This window comes from Capsicum annuum, chromosome 12 (genome assembly GCF_002878395.1).
Source record: "Capsicum annuum cultivar UCD-10X-F1 chromosome 12, UCD10Xv1.1, whole genome shotgun sequence".
NCBI lineage: Eukaryota > Viridiplantae > Streptophyta > Magnoliopsida > Solanales > Solanaceae > Capsicum > Capsicum annuum.
The window spans coordinates 107,744,837-107,762,861 of NC_061122.1; the positions used below are offsets into that span (position 1 = coordinate 107,744,837).

Here is an 18,025-nt window from a genome sequence, read left to right on the forward strand (position 1 = left end):
TTAACTCAAACCATATTCTTATATGGTATTACATATATTTTTAAATTACTTTTATTTATATTCCATTAATTTATAGAAGATGGAGAAAAACTTTTTGAATAGATAAGATAAATATCTATAATTTTGGATAACTCATGATTTTGAATATCCCATGTTTTTTAAAAATTATGGTATTCAGTACAAGATTTTGCTCTTAGGTGGGTTTTTCCTATAAAACCTATCCACTCCCTTTACAAATTTTTATGATGGTATTGGTGGCTTGTAAGTCCATGTTATTAATAAATAAGTTATGTACAGAAATTAAAAATCTAGTCTGGCCAAATGGCCCAAAAAAAAATTATTCCTTCTGCATTCAGTCCACAACCAAGACCCTATAAATAGTGGAGCTACCCTAATTTCCTCTTGTGACATTCCAAATCCATTCTCCTCTTCATTGTGCTCCCTTCCAATAATCGTCTGAACCTTAAGCTCCTTCTGCTTTTCCTTTGTATATTTTTTCACTTGCACCTTTTCTTCTCTTATCGCTCCAAATCACACAAGAGAATTTCCTACTTGAAAGTATAAATCTCTCCTATTTTGTACTTTTCTTTCCATTTTAGCTCCTGATCTGGTTATATCTATCCTAGGATGGAAAGGCCTATCCATTGTGATGTGACTTGGACAGAGGTAGTCATCTGGAATTCATAGCTTGATCCAAGATGATTTCATTGTTGTATTCCTTCTTTAAGTTCTTTTCACCCATTTTGTCTTTATTTTTGCTCCTTTCAATCTTTTTCAATTGATGTGTGGCCATACTGTGCTAGGATCTTCTTGGAATCTATGTTGGCTTCTGTTCTAAAAATATATTGATAATGTTCTATCCCTGATATATTGGTGAAATTTTTTGTGTGCTAACATAGATTAGCAAAACATTAATAATCGCAGTTGTAATGGCCCTAAAAGTGTGTACTAATATGTAAATATTTTTTATGTTGTTTTGCCTAGTTCCGTAAGTGACTATTGATTGCCTTATTTCTTTATGTTGCTCAACTTGCTTAGTTTTTATTCTAATCACTGGTATTTGAGATTTTTCTATATTGATTAATTTTTTTCCCATTGTTGGAAAATTCCCAAAGCATGTGTTTTTTGCACTGTATTTTGACTGACTGCATTGTTAGCTAGATTCATTGCCTGATTGCCTTCCTTAAAAAATGTTTTTGATTCATGTGCTTTACCTATTCATTTCCTTTATAATATCATCTATTAGCTCTGAAATCTCCCGTGGTACCTTCCATTTCCTACATATTATTTTTTTCAAAGTAATAGTGTTAGTCTTAATTATTATTTCCTTGAAGCCTTTAACTCTACTATTTTTCAGTCTCATATAGTGCTCTTGCCTCTGCCTCCATGTTTGTTGTCACTCCCATGCTTTTATGTTGCACATAAATTAGATCTCCTTTGTGATCTCTAATGCAAAAGCCATAAGTACTTTCTCCAGGATTCCTTTTGCTAGCCCCATTTATATTAAATTTCAGTTTTCCTTCCTCGAGGAATTTTCATTGGACAACAAAATGGAAAATTTTAGGCTTATAAAGTCTAAAATTCTAACCATTTCATTCCAATCCTTTCTAGTATTCCTAATCCAAGAGAATATAATCTTGATCATTAATTGGATGGTCTTATACATTTGATGAATCTACTTGTTTAGCGTAGAACTACCTCCATGCTTGATGTTCTTTCTCCTTGACCATAGTTCCTACATTATAACTGTTGAGATGGCCTTAAAAGTATTTTGTAACTTGTTTTCTTCTTTAGAATACCACCAATATTTGATGGTCTGTAAAAGGTTCAGTCCTTCAATGTTTAAACCTGCACAAGTAGCAAAGTGGTTCCACAGTTTTTCGACAATGGAAATTGTAAGAAAAAAATTATTCATGGGCTCATGATGTTGTGTTTCAAAACACCAACATCTTGAGACTATAGTAATTCTCATCCTCTGCAAATCATTATTAGTGGAAATTCTTCCTACCATGACCTCCATAAGAAAAAGTTGATTTCTAAAGTCGAACCTTTCAACCAAATCATATCAAACTCTCCTTGTTTTTCTTTTATTGTTCTTATTATCTCCTATGCTGACTTTACTAAGAATCTACCATTATTTTTGCTACCTACCATGCTTTATCCTAAATTCCTTCCTCTAAAATAGGACTAATTTTTCTATAATGTGATTTTTCACCTCTACTAAAATATATTGTATGAATCTATTTCAATCCCATTGACCTTCAGAGATAAAATTGTCACCTCTATTTATTCTCTCCCCTTCTATCTTTCTCCACATAATACTAGGATTTTCTAACCTAATTTGACATTATATGTTATGTTCAACTTCCTATTTGATCTTGATCATCTTTCTCCCCACATGTGATGATTCATTCGTAAGTGCCATTATTGGATTCCACTTTTTGCAATACTTATTCCTCATAAATTCACCACGAATTTATGGATGTTCTCAAAATCCACCAAATTTTAGTAAAAGAAAGCATCAAGAACATCATGTAAGGATCTAAAACCCACAGCCTCTTCTAATTTAGGTAAACAATGGGTGTCTCATGTAGCCCAATGTTTTCCTTTCACGACTTAATATTCCCTCAAAAAATTTTCCCAAAATTTTATAAATCTAACTAATAACTCCTTAGGGGAGGGGAGGGGGTCATAGCATACATAAGATATATTGACGTAGATAGAAGTACATGCGCAATAAGAACATACCTTCAAAATATGTGAACATCTTGTTGTTCCATCCCATCACTCTCTTAGCCACTTTCTTCACCAGATTTACAAAATAAAATTTCATTTTCCTTTCATAGAAGATAGGACAACATAAATAAGTGAAAGAAAAAGATCCTAAGCCCTCTGTAATTCTCCTAATCCTATAGCAATTAGCTATTGAAACCTTTCATGAAAATATACATAGTTTTTTCATATTTATTAGCTTTCCTAATACAAATTGATAATCCTTCAGAATTTTCATCATTTTCTTTATTGTGACTTTATGTACTCAGGAAAATAAATTGTATCATCTGCATATGAAAGTAATTTATGTCCTTACTCTAAGTTGACATCCCAAATCTCTTATACTCTAATTTGCATGCAAATAGTCCAGCCTCTAATCAATACTTTAGCTACAATAATGAATAAAGTAGGAGACAAAGGGTCACCCTACTTTAGTCCTCTTGAGGACTAAAAAAACCAAAGAACTGACTATCAGTTGTATTGTATACCAGTTATTGATTATGAGTCTTCATATCATGTTAATTACCTTTTCTACAGTACCAAGTTTCCTCATCGCCTCAGTCAAAAACATCCATGAGACCCTATCATAGACCCTTTTTATGTAAAGCTTGACTACCATATTAGGAAATTTATTTCTTTTGTTAATATTTCTTTTAGTCTCTTGTGCCAGAAGTAGATCTTCAGCAATACTACTTCCTTTTACTAATCTTGATTGATTTTTAGAAATAATGTTGGGTTGAATTAGTACATTTTTTCATGTAACACCATTGAAAGAATCTAATTAGAAAAAGAACTCAGGCTTATGGGCCTTAGAATTGTGAATTTTCTAATAATTTCCTTTATAAGAATTAACACCACATTAGTATGAGTAATATACTAGGGAAATTCACTTACACTAAAAAAGCTTTAACCATATTCCAAATATCATCCTCAATTATATTAGAGCACACCTAAAAGAATGTCCCTAAAACCCCATCTACTCCACATGCACTATCTTTATTAAGATTGAAAACTATTTTCTTAACTTCCTTCTTTAATGGAATTCTATTCATCTCCTTATTTTATTCGTCATTTATGATGCTGGGGATATGTTTCAGTATGGTATAGTCCTTATTTCTAAAGGTCTTTTTGAATCTCTCCTTAAAAACATTTATTTCTTTATCTTAATATTTTGAGTTGTTCTAATAACATCCCATTGCACTATATCTCTGAGATCATAAATTTCCACATCTTATATTTCACATAGGAGTCAACGAACATAGTATTCCTATAACGTTTTTTATACCATTGTATTCCTACCTTCTGTTTCCAACATTTCTTTTCTATTTGATGATAGGTTTTCAGACCCCATCTCCTTTGTTCACCTCAACCTTGTTAGCCTCTGAAGGATTAATCTATATTTACACTTCTTTCATTTTTCAACATCTTCAAATATTGCTATCTGTTGGAAGATTTCTCCATAAATCTTCTAACTCCATGTTGATGAATCAGCTTTCAATCTTTTTCATCTTATCTTATACCATATGAAAAGAGTTTTATCCAACATCCACCTCCTAGACTTCTTTAATCACCTATCTAAATTTCTAGTGTTTAGTCTAAAAATTTAGAAATCTAAATAGTTTAATTATAACTTCTTGGTTATTCCTACAGATAATATGTAATGGAGCATGATCAGACCCTTGTCTAATCAAATGGTGAACTTCACTATTAGGGAACTCCTGCATAAATTCTTAGTTTGCAAGTACGCTATCGAGCCTCTTAAAAATTTGATCCTCCTTTAGCCTTTCATTCTACCACATAAAAGAACTTTAAGTATACTTCAAATTAGTGATATTACATAAACTTAGGCATTGAGCAATGTTAGAAGTTTCATACTGAGTTATAGGTAATCCACCTATTTTTCAGATTCATCTAAAATGACATTGAATTCTTCTCCCTCTATCCAAGGAATATGAAAATCTTTCACAATATCCTCTAAGTTCTGCCATAATTCTAAACTTTTTAGAGCACTACATCTTGCATACGCAACTTTATAATCATCTCCTTACCATTATCCTATCCTAAAATTCCAAATTTTAGTTGAAGTATTTACTAGTGCATTCTCCATCCCCAGCATTCTTTTTTAATTTTTTATATCTTGAGTCCCCAAAAAGGTTTCATTAGGGCTATAATAGTAATGATGTATTCACCTATGATCTATAAGCCTCTCAAAGGAATTTTAAGGGTTTACAGATCTTATATTTCAAAAGCAAATTTTTTCAATCATCATTTACTACTAGTAGGTTTTGTTGAGCTACTCTATCTATTCATATTGTTGCCTTTGTTGTTGCTTGTTCTCTTTTGTGTTTTTGTATTTTTCAATTCCTTAGTGTGCCTATGAGACAAATCACCCTTCTCACCAATCTTTTTGATTTTTTGTTTAGTATTCTCTTCCTCATTATCTACCTTTTTGTCCTCTGTTTGAAGTGTGATGCTCCTCACTGCTTAGATTTGGTGTTGTATCTCTGTTTAGATCCAAACTAACACTATCACTAATGCCTTGTGGATGTATTTACTTCTATGTATCATTGATTTTCTAAATTGGCCTCATGTATAGCTCTATAAATTTTCTTACCATTTTCATACCTTAGATCCACCACATTACTAGTATGTCCTGGTATGACATCAAGTATATGTTGGAATACCCTTGTGATTTACCAACATTGGTATTTTTTGGTGATTTGCTTTTGAAACTTTTATTCCTTTTGTACTTTATTTTTGCTTTTCTATTGTCTCAACATCCTGCCATTTTTCTTTCTTTCTGTTATGTATTTGCTTATCAAAGAACTTCTCTACCTATCTTTTTTAGAGATCCATTAGGCTCAACCTTTTTCTCTACATATCCTTATTTGTTGATATATTCATCCTCCTCCTGCCCTTTTTTCAACACATCAAACTTGTTGTTTTTTATTATATCTTCTCCATTCTTTTGGTTTTCATAGGTGACCTTATGCACAAAATCCACCGACATCCTGTACTACCTCCAACCCTATTTCTGGATTCTTGTAACTCATTTTTCTTGTCTTTGTCAAATGCCTCCTTCTGCCTTACTATTTTGTTTTTCTTGTTTACCCATTTCTTCTCTTGATTATCATTTTAACCTAGTGCTTTTTCACTATCTTCTTCTTTCTCAACATTTCTTTTTGTTATTTCCTTGTAGCTTGCAACTTTTATGGTATTTAGGAATGTAGTCGGGCTTGATTTTGATCCCCTTCCCTTTTACTTCTCTTGTAGTTTTATTCCTAACACCCAATATTTATTCTCTAGGTAAATTCACCTAGAAGAGTCACCTGTATTTTAACTCTTGTACAGCTTGTCCTAGTCTTGTTCCATATGGTCATGTCCACTTATAGTGGTTTACCCAGTGCTGCTACTAAAGAAAAAATTATTTCCTTTCCAAAAAAGTTCGTAAGTAGTGCTGGAAAATAAATCCAGATTATACAGTGGTGGTTTCCTGATTTGGATAAATAAAAGATCCCACTTAAGAGTGTGCATGGGATAGTACCAATTACAATGACTAATACAGAAATCTGGATTTGAGAGCAAATTAACATAATTCTCTGGCAATGATACTCTGATAAGCACATACCAATTGCTCAAGTATCCAATATTACAATCCCGTTTCAATTCGCATTGATGTTTTCTTACATCTTGAATCTTCATGCATGAGAATTTGTTAATCACGGCATACTGTAAATCCTCATTTAAAATCAACTATAATATCTTATCTTCCCCCAAATTAATCTTAGCTCTCCATATAAACATGAAATAGGTTTTCTCAATCGTGGTTGTACTTTGGTGATGGTGGGTTGTAAGGTGGCTGAAAAATTCATGCCCCCATCAAGGGGCGTATGTTTAGTAACAATAGGCATATGAACACCCTCTAAAAGAGGCTGCATAATGGCCGGAAAGGACATGAACGGCGGCAATAGTAGGCAAAATTAGGGTTTTTGTCTAGGTTTAGAGAGCATTTTCTACTATTATTAATATTATAGCTTGTGATATAAAAAATCTTAAATCTTATTTTCAAATTTTTCTAAGCCTAAAAATCCATTTTTTTCCTTTCCATTTCTTAAAAGAAGCCATTTATTTTCTTTTTCCAGCAAAACCACCATTGTACCACCCATCACCACCACCAAAATAATAATCCTTACACTATTTCTCCTTATCACCACCACCATAAATCCCAACCTCACTGTCTTCTCTATTCATCATCATCAGAGCTCAAAGCTTTGGTTAACAACTAACCAAATAGTTGTACCACCCTCATCAGATTCTGATGAGCTTTAAATAGACAACTATCCCTGTTCTCCTTTTCATCCATCGTTCCACCACAAACAACAAAAAGAACTCCCACTATATAAACACCATTAAAAACACGCAACAACCTTAGTGACACCCAAAATTAGAGATCCACCACCTAACCACTCTGATCATCTATTAACATCGAGATTCGAGCTCCAAAAAGCAACAACCAAACTAATAACTACAACATTTCTCACTCTGTTCATTCATCCTACAAATAATAATGACTCAATAATGGTGAAACTCTGGCCAGGGCAATGAGGATCTTCAACTTCATCCATCACCATCCAAAACACATCGCAAAGCATAGATCAAATTAAGATCCTTTGAACATCACCTCCGGTGATCAAGTATTCAATGACTTCTCTATTTTTGAATATTATTTTGATGTTCACTATTTTCTATTATTTTATCATTGGTTAGTTTATTTTTAATGTTGATAGGATGATTGATAGAATTTGAAGCTCTTTCGTGACTTTTTCCATGTTTTCTTCATAATCATTTCAATGAGGTCATATGCTTGTTGGGTTTTATATTTACTTCATTTCAAAAAGAATGACCTACTTTCCTTTTTTATCCATTGAAAAAGGAATGATCCTTTCCTTTTTTGGCAACACTGTAATTCTAATTTTTCATGTGTCATGTTTAAGACCACAAGACTAAAGGTAATTTTGGTACATTTGACATAACTCTAATTTAAGACCAAAAAATTCAAAAGTATTCTTTTTTTTCTTAAACTTCGTGCCAAGTCAAGTAGGTCATTCTTTTGAAATGGAGGGAAAATTACTCTTTATTTACATTTATTTTTGTTGGTTTATTTTGTGATCAATACCACTGATATTTTGAGATAAATGGTTTTGGTGTTATTTTATCATTTAAGTGTTCACTTTACTCTACTTCAAGTGAGTTTATGTTAAGTAGGTGTTTAACAATGAAAATTAAAATATTTTGGAGTTGGAGTTGGGGTTGGAGTTGTGTTTGGTCATGAATATAAATTGGAGTAGTTTTGAAATATATTTTAATTGAAATAGGCCTTAAGGGTCATTTATTAATAAAAGAAAACTTGATAGTCCAACAAAACAAAAACTTGAACCAACTCAAGCTCAAACAAAATAAACAAAAAGCAATAAAAATCTATCTATCTATAACAAGACACTGAAGTGTCTGAAAGTTCCCAAAATGGAAAGCAATCCTTTTATCTTGATTATATGCATCTATGATCGAACCAATCATCTTTTGTATCTTCTAGAAATGAGACCAATCTAAAGAAGATCAAAACTCTACACTCCAACTCATAATCTTAAAAACCCAAATCTCTAATTCATTAAGCTTGAGGTGTATTCATCTAAGACATTCTAAATCTCATGAACACCATAAAAATCAACTCTTTGAAGATTTCTTCGGCTCAATGTTGGAAGATCTTATGAGAAATAATATAGAGTGTGTAATTTATACTCTTCTTTTATCTGCTTTGATCAGGATCTAACAACTCTTTTTTATTTCTTGTTGCCTTTAGATTTGATACTACAGAACCAACATCACTTACTATCTACTAAGGTAATATCTTTATGTACTGCTTATTTTCCTTAGATTTTGATTATTTTTCCCTATCTTGCTCATTTCCCGACAGATTGAACTTACTTAGAAGTTGATACTACTGCTTGAGAATCAAGTAAAACTAGTACTTTATTGTAACGCCCCAGATCTGGTACCCAGAATGCTACATGGTGCTCATGACCCCGAAGGACCATAAGCTAACCTATGACTGATATTTGTACCTGTACACTGTATAATATGACATAATAATGCGGAAATATGCACTGAGAGGCCGTAAGGTTCAATACTGAACATAATATGCATGATATAACATCTATGTGGGGTAATAGAATACCCAAAACAAAACTGAAAATACTGAAGTCTGAAACATGATAGTCTAGAAAGCCTCTAACTGACTGAAATGTCTGAGTAAGGAGTTGATGGGACATGTTCGGAACTAACTTTAACTAATAAAATAATTACTGAGATAATAAAATAATGATCATATCCTCAAGAGATGAGGTCTCACTGCTAACTCTAACTGCTAAAACTAGAACCTACTGCTGATCTGGAGCTCGTGTCTTCGAACCTATGGTGTAAGATAAAAAGAAAGCACCATAGCGCAAATGGGTCAGTATAATGGAATGTACTGAGGATGCATGTGAGGTAGGCTGAATGCATAGGATTCATATGCATGAACAATAATAATAACTAACTAACTATCATGAGCATGAGAATACATGCAAAAGACATAACAACTGACACTAAAACTATGATAACATGATTACTGAATCTGAATATAATTGATAACATGAGTGACTGTATCTGACAGTCTTGAATCTGATAGAACTATCTGAGTTATGCACTATATTTGAGTTGTCTGTATCTGACAGTCCTGAATTCTAAAGAACTATCTGAGTTCTTTTACAGAGACTGATACTGAGATTGTGGGAGGTAGTCATCTAATCAATATTCCCCAAATAATACATTATAGCTAAATTGGGGTCCAATCTATGCCTTGATTGGAAGGGTGACAATACAGCACCACTGGTAAGGAAAATATATGAGAGACCCTAATATAACAGGTAACTCTAGTGAGAATGGTGGGAACCCTCATATAGCAGGCTAAGCCACCTCATCTACCCTCATATAGCAGGATATGACGTCTCAGCCTATGCTAGCTACATAGTTTTGGAATGCAAGGATTACTTCTAAGAATTACACCCTCACAGAATATGTGAGTTCCCATCCTTGGATTCACTCAGTGCTAATTTCTACTCCCATCTAAATAGATACTGAACATAATTTACTAAACTGAACATGGACTGACTTACTGAATTTTTATTGACTTACGGAATATTACTGATATCTGACAACTGACGGAGTTCATAAGATCATAGAGATTTCCTGAGTCATAAGACTGTCTGAAGTCTAAGGATTCATAGCTTGACTAAGAGTATCATAGAAACATGACATGTCTCTAGGCACACAGCTAATATTTCAGGTACAAGTACCCCCAAGACTCGATGGAAGGAAAAACTGACCAAGCATAACTTACGTGAACACATAACTAACATCATAATCCATAATACATTTATAGAAGCATTCCATCAAAACATGTGATAGGCATAACTTGTACATACATGGGGATTTCATGATATCATACTAGTTAGGCATTGCTCCTTCATCGAGGCATTTAATCAAACACATGGTAGACATAGCACATGTAGACAATATTATACAACAATTAATCATCATGATTCATATCTAATTTCATCATCTAGGGTTTATTTATAGGTTCACATGAATATACATCTATACAAATCAATTCCACATAAAATTGATCACCCAACATGGATTTGAATTCAATTGATCATTCTTAATATAAACAAACAAACCCAACATGAAATTCATAAATAACTCCATAAACTTAAACTTAGAAAAGAGATTCTTGGGCTTTATGGACGAAAAGAGTCCATGAATGAACACTACGCATACCTTAGTTCATGATTTTATGAAGATTGATGGAGGAAATTCTTGATTTTGAATCTTCTATGAAAACCCTAGCTTGTTCTTAAGAGAAACTTGAGGGAAACTAGTATATTTTGGGTGAAAACTGGTTGAATCACGTGTTAAAGGGATTTAATAAGGGGAGAGGGATTGACCCTTTTAACCCTGGACGTGTCTTGTAATTTCAGTAAAAATTTCCCTAATTGGACCCCTAGCACAACGCGGCGCTATCGCGCCGTGTCACTAGAATTTAACAATTAGGAAACAGAGGGATGGAGCGATGCGAAGACATCACGTTGCCCCTTTTTTTGCGACCTGGAACTTTGGTACAGTGCGAAGGAAATCACGCTGAGACACTGCAAAATAGACAATTGCAATTTCATCTTGTGGCGCGGCGCGCCACTGACCAATATGGCACTGTTTTACGATGGAAATTTGAAATAGTCATAACTTCTGACCCAGTTATCGGATTTGGGTAAATCTTATATCGATGGAAAGCTTATTGAATTTTTCATATGAAAAAAAAAGTGAAAATCTTGAAAATTCCCCATGGAATTACCATCATTCAATTTAGAATCTAATATTAGACATTCTTGTGATAAAATTAACTAGGAAAAAAATATGGAGTATTACAATATCTCCTCCTTGAGAACAGTCATCCTTGAATAAGACTAACTAAGAGGGGAGAAAAGACAACTGACATATATGCTGAACATGAATAACTGGAACAGGATCTCATGACTGACAAGATGAACATATAATACTGAACATGCATATCTGATGCATGTGTAACTGATTCATGAATGTATAACTGAGTGTTCTAAAGAACTAAGTTTCTCACAATAAAAATGCATGTCTGATGCATAATTACATAACTGAACTGATACATGCGTGCATGTATGAATACGCAATGGTTCTTAATACCAAGTTTATAATGGGAATGTGAACATGAAATTGCATACCAAGTTTGATGATCACTGAACATGAAACTGAGTAAGCTTAAGGAGAACTATTACCTTGATCTTGATCTGAGTTGGAGAAGAAGAGGTGAGGATACTTGGCACGTATGTCTTCCTCTGCTTCCTAAGTATCTCCCTCAACAGACTGATTTCACCAAAGAACCTTAACACGAGGGACTTCTTTGTTCCTCAATCTGTAAGTCTGATAGTCTAAGATTTTGACTGGAATCTCTTCATAAGAGAGAGTTTTCTGAACATCAATACTCTGAATAGGGATTATAACTGATGGGTTACCTATGCACTTCTTGACCAAAGAGACATGAAATACTGGATGAAACGAGGTTAGATCTGAAGGCAATTTGAGCTCATAAGCTCCATTGCCAAATCGATAGAGAATCTTGAAGGGACCGACATATCGGGGACTGAGTTTCCTTTTCTTGCTGAACCGCTTTACTTTCTTCATGGGAGAGATCTTTAGATAGACATGATCACTAATCTCAAACTTGAGATCTTTTCTACGAACATCTGCATAAGACTTCTATCGGCTCTGAGCATCCCAAAGTCTTTCTCTAATCAACTAGACTTTTTTAAGGCGTTGAATACTAAGTCAGGCCCTATAACTGAGGCCTCACTAACTTCGAACCAACCAATTAGAGATCTACATCTCCTACCATAGAGAGCTTCGAATAGAGCCATCTGAATAGTGGAATGATAGCTGTTGTTGTATATAACTCAATCACAGGAAGTGGTCATCCCAACTTCCCTTGAAATTGATAGCATACGCCCTTAGAATGTCTTCTAACATCTGAATGGTCCTTTTTGCTTGACCATCTGTCTGAGGATAAAAGGTTGTACTAAGATAAACTTGGGTACTAAGACCCTTTTGGAATGCTTTCCAGAAATGAGAGGTGAACTGGGTACCTCTGTCTAAGATAATGAACAAAAGAACACCGTACAATCTGACCAACTCTTTGATGTAGAGTTTGGCGTAATCCTTAGTAGAATAAGAGGTATGAACTAGAAGAAAATGAGCTGATTTGGTCATTCTATCTACAATGACCCAAACTGAATCATGTTGATGATAAGTTCGATACAAACCCATCACAAAGTCCATGTTCATAACTTCCCACTTCTAAGTAGGAATACTGAACTCGTGCATAGACCCACTAGGCTTTTAATGCTCTATCTTAACCTGCTGACATGTAGAGCACTTAGCCACAAACTCGACAATGTCTCTCTTCATCCCACTCTACCAATAGATTTCTTGTAATTCGTGGTACATCTTTGTGGCCTCTGGATGAATAGAGTAGCACACACTATGCACTTTTACAAGAATTTTCTACCTTAAGTCTTCTACACCTGGAACACAGAGATGACCTTGACAATAAAGAACACTATATCCTCCTTAGGAGAAAACCTCTATTTCTAATCCTGAACTAACTCTTTCAACTTGACAAGGATGGGATCTCTATCTTGATTTTATTTCATCTCGAAAACTATAGATGATTCTGAACTACTCTGAACCCATATATCACCTCTTCTGTATCGACTAATCAAATGCCTAGTCTGGCAAGCTGATGGACTTCCTGAGCTAACTTATTATTACTGTCCTCAACATGAGAAACACTACCCCATGGATAGTCTACTGAGAGTGTCGACCACTATGTTGGACTTGCCCGAATGATAAATAATACTTATGTCATAATCTTTCAAGAGGTCTAACCACCTTCTCTGATGAGATTGAGATCTTTCTAAGAAAAGACATACTGAAGACTCTTATAATCTGTGAATACATCTATATGAACTTCATAGAGATAATGGATCCAAATCTTCAAGGTAAAGACTACGGCTACTAACTCAAGATCATGAGTAGGATAATTTCTCTAATGGGATTTAAGCTGTTTGGAGGCTTAGTCTATGACCTTACCATGCTGTATAAGGACACAACCCAAACCTACTCTGGATATATCACAATACACTATGAAACCATCTGAACCATCTGGGAGAGCTAAGACTGGAGCTGAGGTGAGTCAATTCTTCAACTCCTGAAAACTCTTCTCGCAAGGATCTGACCACTAAAACTTGACTTTTTTCTGAGTCAATCTAAACATAGGGGATGAAATAGAAGAAAATCTCTTAATAAATCATCTATAATAGCCAGCCAAACCCAAAAAACTCCTAAATCTGATAGAGAGATAGGGCGAGGCTAGTTTCTTATTGCTTTGATCTTTTGAGGATCCATTCTAATGCCATCATTGAAAATGATATGACCAAGGAATGCTACTGACCTAAGCCAAAATTTGCACTTATTAAATTTGGCGAATAGCTGATGATCTCTAAGAGTCTGAATACTATTCTGAGATGGTCTGCATGATATTACTTACTGCGGGAATAGACTAGAAAATCATCTATGAAGACTATAATGAACATGTCTAAGTGTTGCTTAAACACATGGTTCATCAAGTCCATGAAAGCGGCTGGGGCATTGGTAAGACCAAATGACATAACTAAGAATTTGAAGTGACTATACCGAGTATGGAAAGCTATTTTTGGAATGTAACATTCCCTAACTCTGAGCTGATGATAGTCGGATCTGAGGTCTATCTTAGAGAAATAACTAGCACCCTAAAGTTGGTCAAACAAATCATCGATTCTGGGAAGAGGATACTTGTTCTTGACCATGACCTTATTGAGTTGACAGTAGTCTACACACATCCTAAGAGAAACGTCTTTCTTGCATACGAATAACACTAGAGTGCCCCACGGTGAAATGCTGGGCCTGATGAATCCCTTACCTAAGAGATCCTTCAATTGCTGTTTCAGTTATTTGAGTTCTGTTGGTGCCATTCTGTATGGTAGAATAGAAGTAGGCTGAGTATCCAAAAGAAGATTAATACCGAAGTCTATTTCCCTTTTGGGAGGAATTCTTAGAAGATCTTTGGGAAAGACATCTGAATATTCATTCACTACTGGGACTGATTCAAGACTGGGAGTCTCAAAACTAGTGTTCTTAACTTGAACAAGATGATAGACACATCCTTTAGATATCATTTTTCGTGTCCGAAGGTAGGAAATAAGATGACCCTTGAAAGCAGATACACTACCCTTCTATTCAAGGACAGGTTCATTCGAAAACTAAAACTGGACTATTCTATTTTTGCAGTCGACTATGGCATAGAAGGAATGAAGCCAATTTTTGCTAAGAATGACATCAAAATCAGTCATCTCTAATTTGACTAAGTCTACTGAAGTGACTTTCTGAGATATCATAATTGGGCAGTTCCTGTATACCCATCGGGCTATGATGGTTTTACCCACTAGGGTAGAGATTGAAAAAGGCTCTGCTAGGATTTTGTGACTAACTCTGAAATTGACTGCTATATAAGGAGTCTCAAAAGATAAAGAAGCTCCTAGATCTAGCAAAGCATAAACATGTATATGAAAGATCTATAACATACCAGTAACCACATCAGGAGAATTTTTTTGATATTATCGGGACTAAAAAGCATAGAGACGATTTGGGTGTTGCCCATTAGTAGCACTGGAGGTGGCACCCTACTAATTTGTGTGATCGGACTGGGCTGAGGAGCAATTCTGTTGACCCTGAGGACCTAGCTGAGGACAGTCAGTGACTCTGTGGCCTGGCTTGCCACATCCAAAACAAATACCACTGCCAGCTCAAAAAATACCCTGATGGTGCATACCATAAGTCTGGAAAAGAGAATAGGTTTGGGCACTGCTGACACAGCCCTGGAACTTAGAACCTGGCGCTCTGTCTTTGTTACCCTCTCTAAACTTAGGAACTGGAGCAGTGGCTGAACGAGGAGATGAAACTGATGACTTAGGATGAAACTAAGAACGATTTTCTCCTTCTGACTTAGGCTGAACAAAGTTGAAACTACCTATTTTCGCTCTTTTATTCTGCTTCTCCCTCATATTTATCTTATGCTCCTCTACCTGCTGAGCATGAGTCATGATCCTGGCTAAAGTTATGTCACTATTCAGCATGGCAGATCTACACTCATTAACCGCACTATTATTCACCCCTGAAATGAACTTACTCATCCTTGCCCTACTATCTGCAACCACATGAGGGGCATATCTGGCTAATTGAGTAAACTTATGAGAATACTCTTTCCCTTTCATATTTCCCTGCCTGAGGTTGATAAATTCTAGCACCTTAGCTTCTTTAAGCTCTAGGGTAAGAATCTATCAAGGAACGTTAAAGCCAACTCCTCCCACTAAGCTGACCCTACATCGCCTGCCCTCTCTGACTTCCACTGATTGAAACAAGAATGAACAACATCCTACAACTAATATATAGGTAACTCATCACTCTCACTAGATTTAACCCCCATTATGTCTGTAACCTTCTGCACCTGATCTAGGAATTTCTGAGGATCCTCATCTACCTTAGACCTAAGAAAGGATGTAGGATTCATTCGGGTGAAGTCCCAAATCCTAGTTGCAGCTGAATTCTCCACTGGGTTAGCCAGAATGACTGTTGGTCGTTCATTTTGAGCGGCAACTGACAGAGCAAGAGAGTGAATGTGGCCCGAAACTCTCCATGAGAAACATGATCGCCCAAAGAATCTTCGGGTTGAGGGGCTGACTGGTTTCTATTTCTTCTTTTAAAAGGCATATTCTACAGAAGAAAGGCGGAAATAGATTAGACTGAGAGATTGACGTAAGATTATGCTCACTGGCATGACATTAATACTAAAAGAAGGGAAACTATTCCTAAAACATCTGACAGCCTCCTATACATAAATGTGGCGTGTAACACACCCATGTACCAGACTCTAATAGATGCGGCTTTTAGACTTCCCAGGAATCTATTGCACCTTGGGCTCTGATACCAAGCTTGTAATGCCCTGAATTTGGTACCTAAAATTCTACACGGTGCTCAAACCCCGAAGGACCACAAGCTAACCCATGACTGATATTTGTACCTGTACACTATATAATATGACATATTAATGCAAAAACAAGCACTGAAAGGCCATAAGGTTCAATATTGAACATAATCTGAATGATATAACATCTGTATGGGGTAATATAATACCCAAAACAAAACTGAAAATACTAAAGTCTGAAACATGATAGTCTAGAAAGCCTCTAACTGACTGAAATGTCTGAGTAAGGAGTTGATGGGACATGTTCATAACAAACTCTAACTAATAAAATAATTACTGAGATAATAAAATAATGATCATGTCCTCGAGAGAAGAGGTCTCACTGCTAACTCTAACTGCTAAAACAAGAACCTAATGCTGATCTGGACCCCGTGTCTCCGAACCTATGGTGTAAGATAAAAAGAAATCACCATAGCGCAAATGCGTCAGTATAATGGAATGTACTGAGGATGCATGTGAGGTAGGCTGAATGCATAGGGTTCATATGCATGAACAATAATAATAACTGACTAACTATCATAAGCATAAGAATACATGCATGAGACATAACAACTGACACTAAAACTATGATAACATGATTATTGAATCTGAATATAATTGATAACATGAGTGACTGTATCTAACAGTCCTGAATCTGATAGAACTATCTGAGTTACGCACTATATTTGAGTTATCTGCATCTGACAATCCTGAATTCTAAAGAACTATCTGAGTTCTTTTACTGAGACTGATACTGAGACTGTGGGAGGTATTCATCTAATAAATATTCCCCAAATAATACATTATAGCTAAATTGGGGTCCAATCTATGCCTTGATTGGAAGGGTGACAATACAGCGCCACTGGTAAGGAAAATATATGAGTGACCCTAATATAACAGGTAACTCTAGTGAGAATGGTGGGAACCCTCATATAGCAGGCTAAGCCACCTCATCTACCCTCATATAGCAGGATATGACGTCTCAACCTATGCTAGCTACATAGTTTTGGAATGCAAGGATTGCTTCTAAGAATCACACCCTCACAGAATATGTGAGTTCCCATCCTTGGATTCACTCAGTGCTAATTTCTACTCCCATCTAAATAGATACTGAACATAATTTACTAAACTGAACATGCACTAACTTACTGAATTTTCATTGACTGACGAAATATTACTGATATCTGACAACTAACTGAGTTCATAAGATCATGGAGATTTCCTGAGTCATAAGACTGTCTGAAGTCTAAGGATTCATAGCTTGACTAGCAGTATCATAGAAACATGACATGGCTCTAGGCACACACCTAATATTTCAGGTACAAGTACCCCCAGGACTCGATGGAAGGAAAAACTAACCAAGCATAACTTGAACACATAACTAACGTCATAATCCATAATACATTTATAGAAGCATTCCATCAAAACATGTTATAGGCATAACTTGTACATACATGGGGATTTCATAATATCATACTAGTTGGGCATTTTTCCTTCATCTAGGCATTT

The 18,025-nt window shown here is 35.2% G+C and overlaps 1 long non-coding RNA gene across 1 annotated transcript in view; it reads left to right on the forward strand.

The window, feature by feature from the left end:
• Nucleotides 1-335: 335 nt before the first annotated feature.
• The window catches only part of LOC107849988, a 29,213-nt gene continuing 11,523 nt past the window's right edge, over nucleotides 336-18,025 (forward strand). The window contains exons 1-2 of the long non-coding RNA XR_001668370.2: nucleotides 336-666; nucleotides 8,633-8,673. This is a non-coding gene — a long non-coding RNA (uncharacterized LOC107849988). The remainder of the gene's footprint in view (nucleotides 667-8,632; nucleotides 8,674-18,025) is intronic.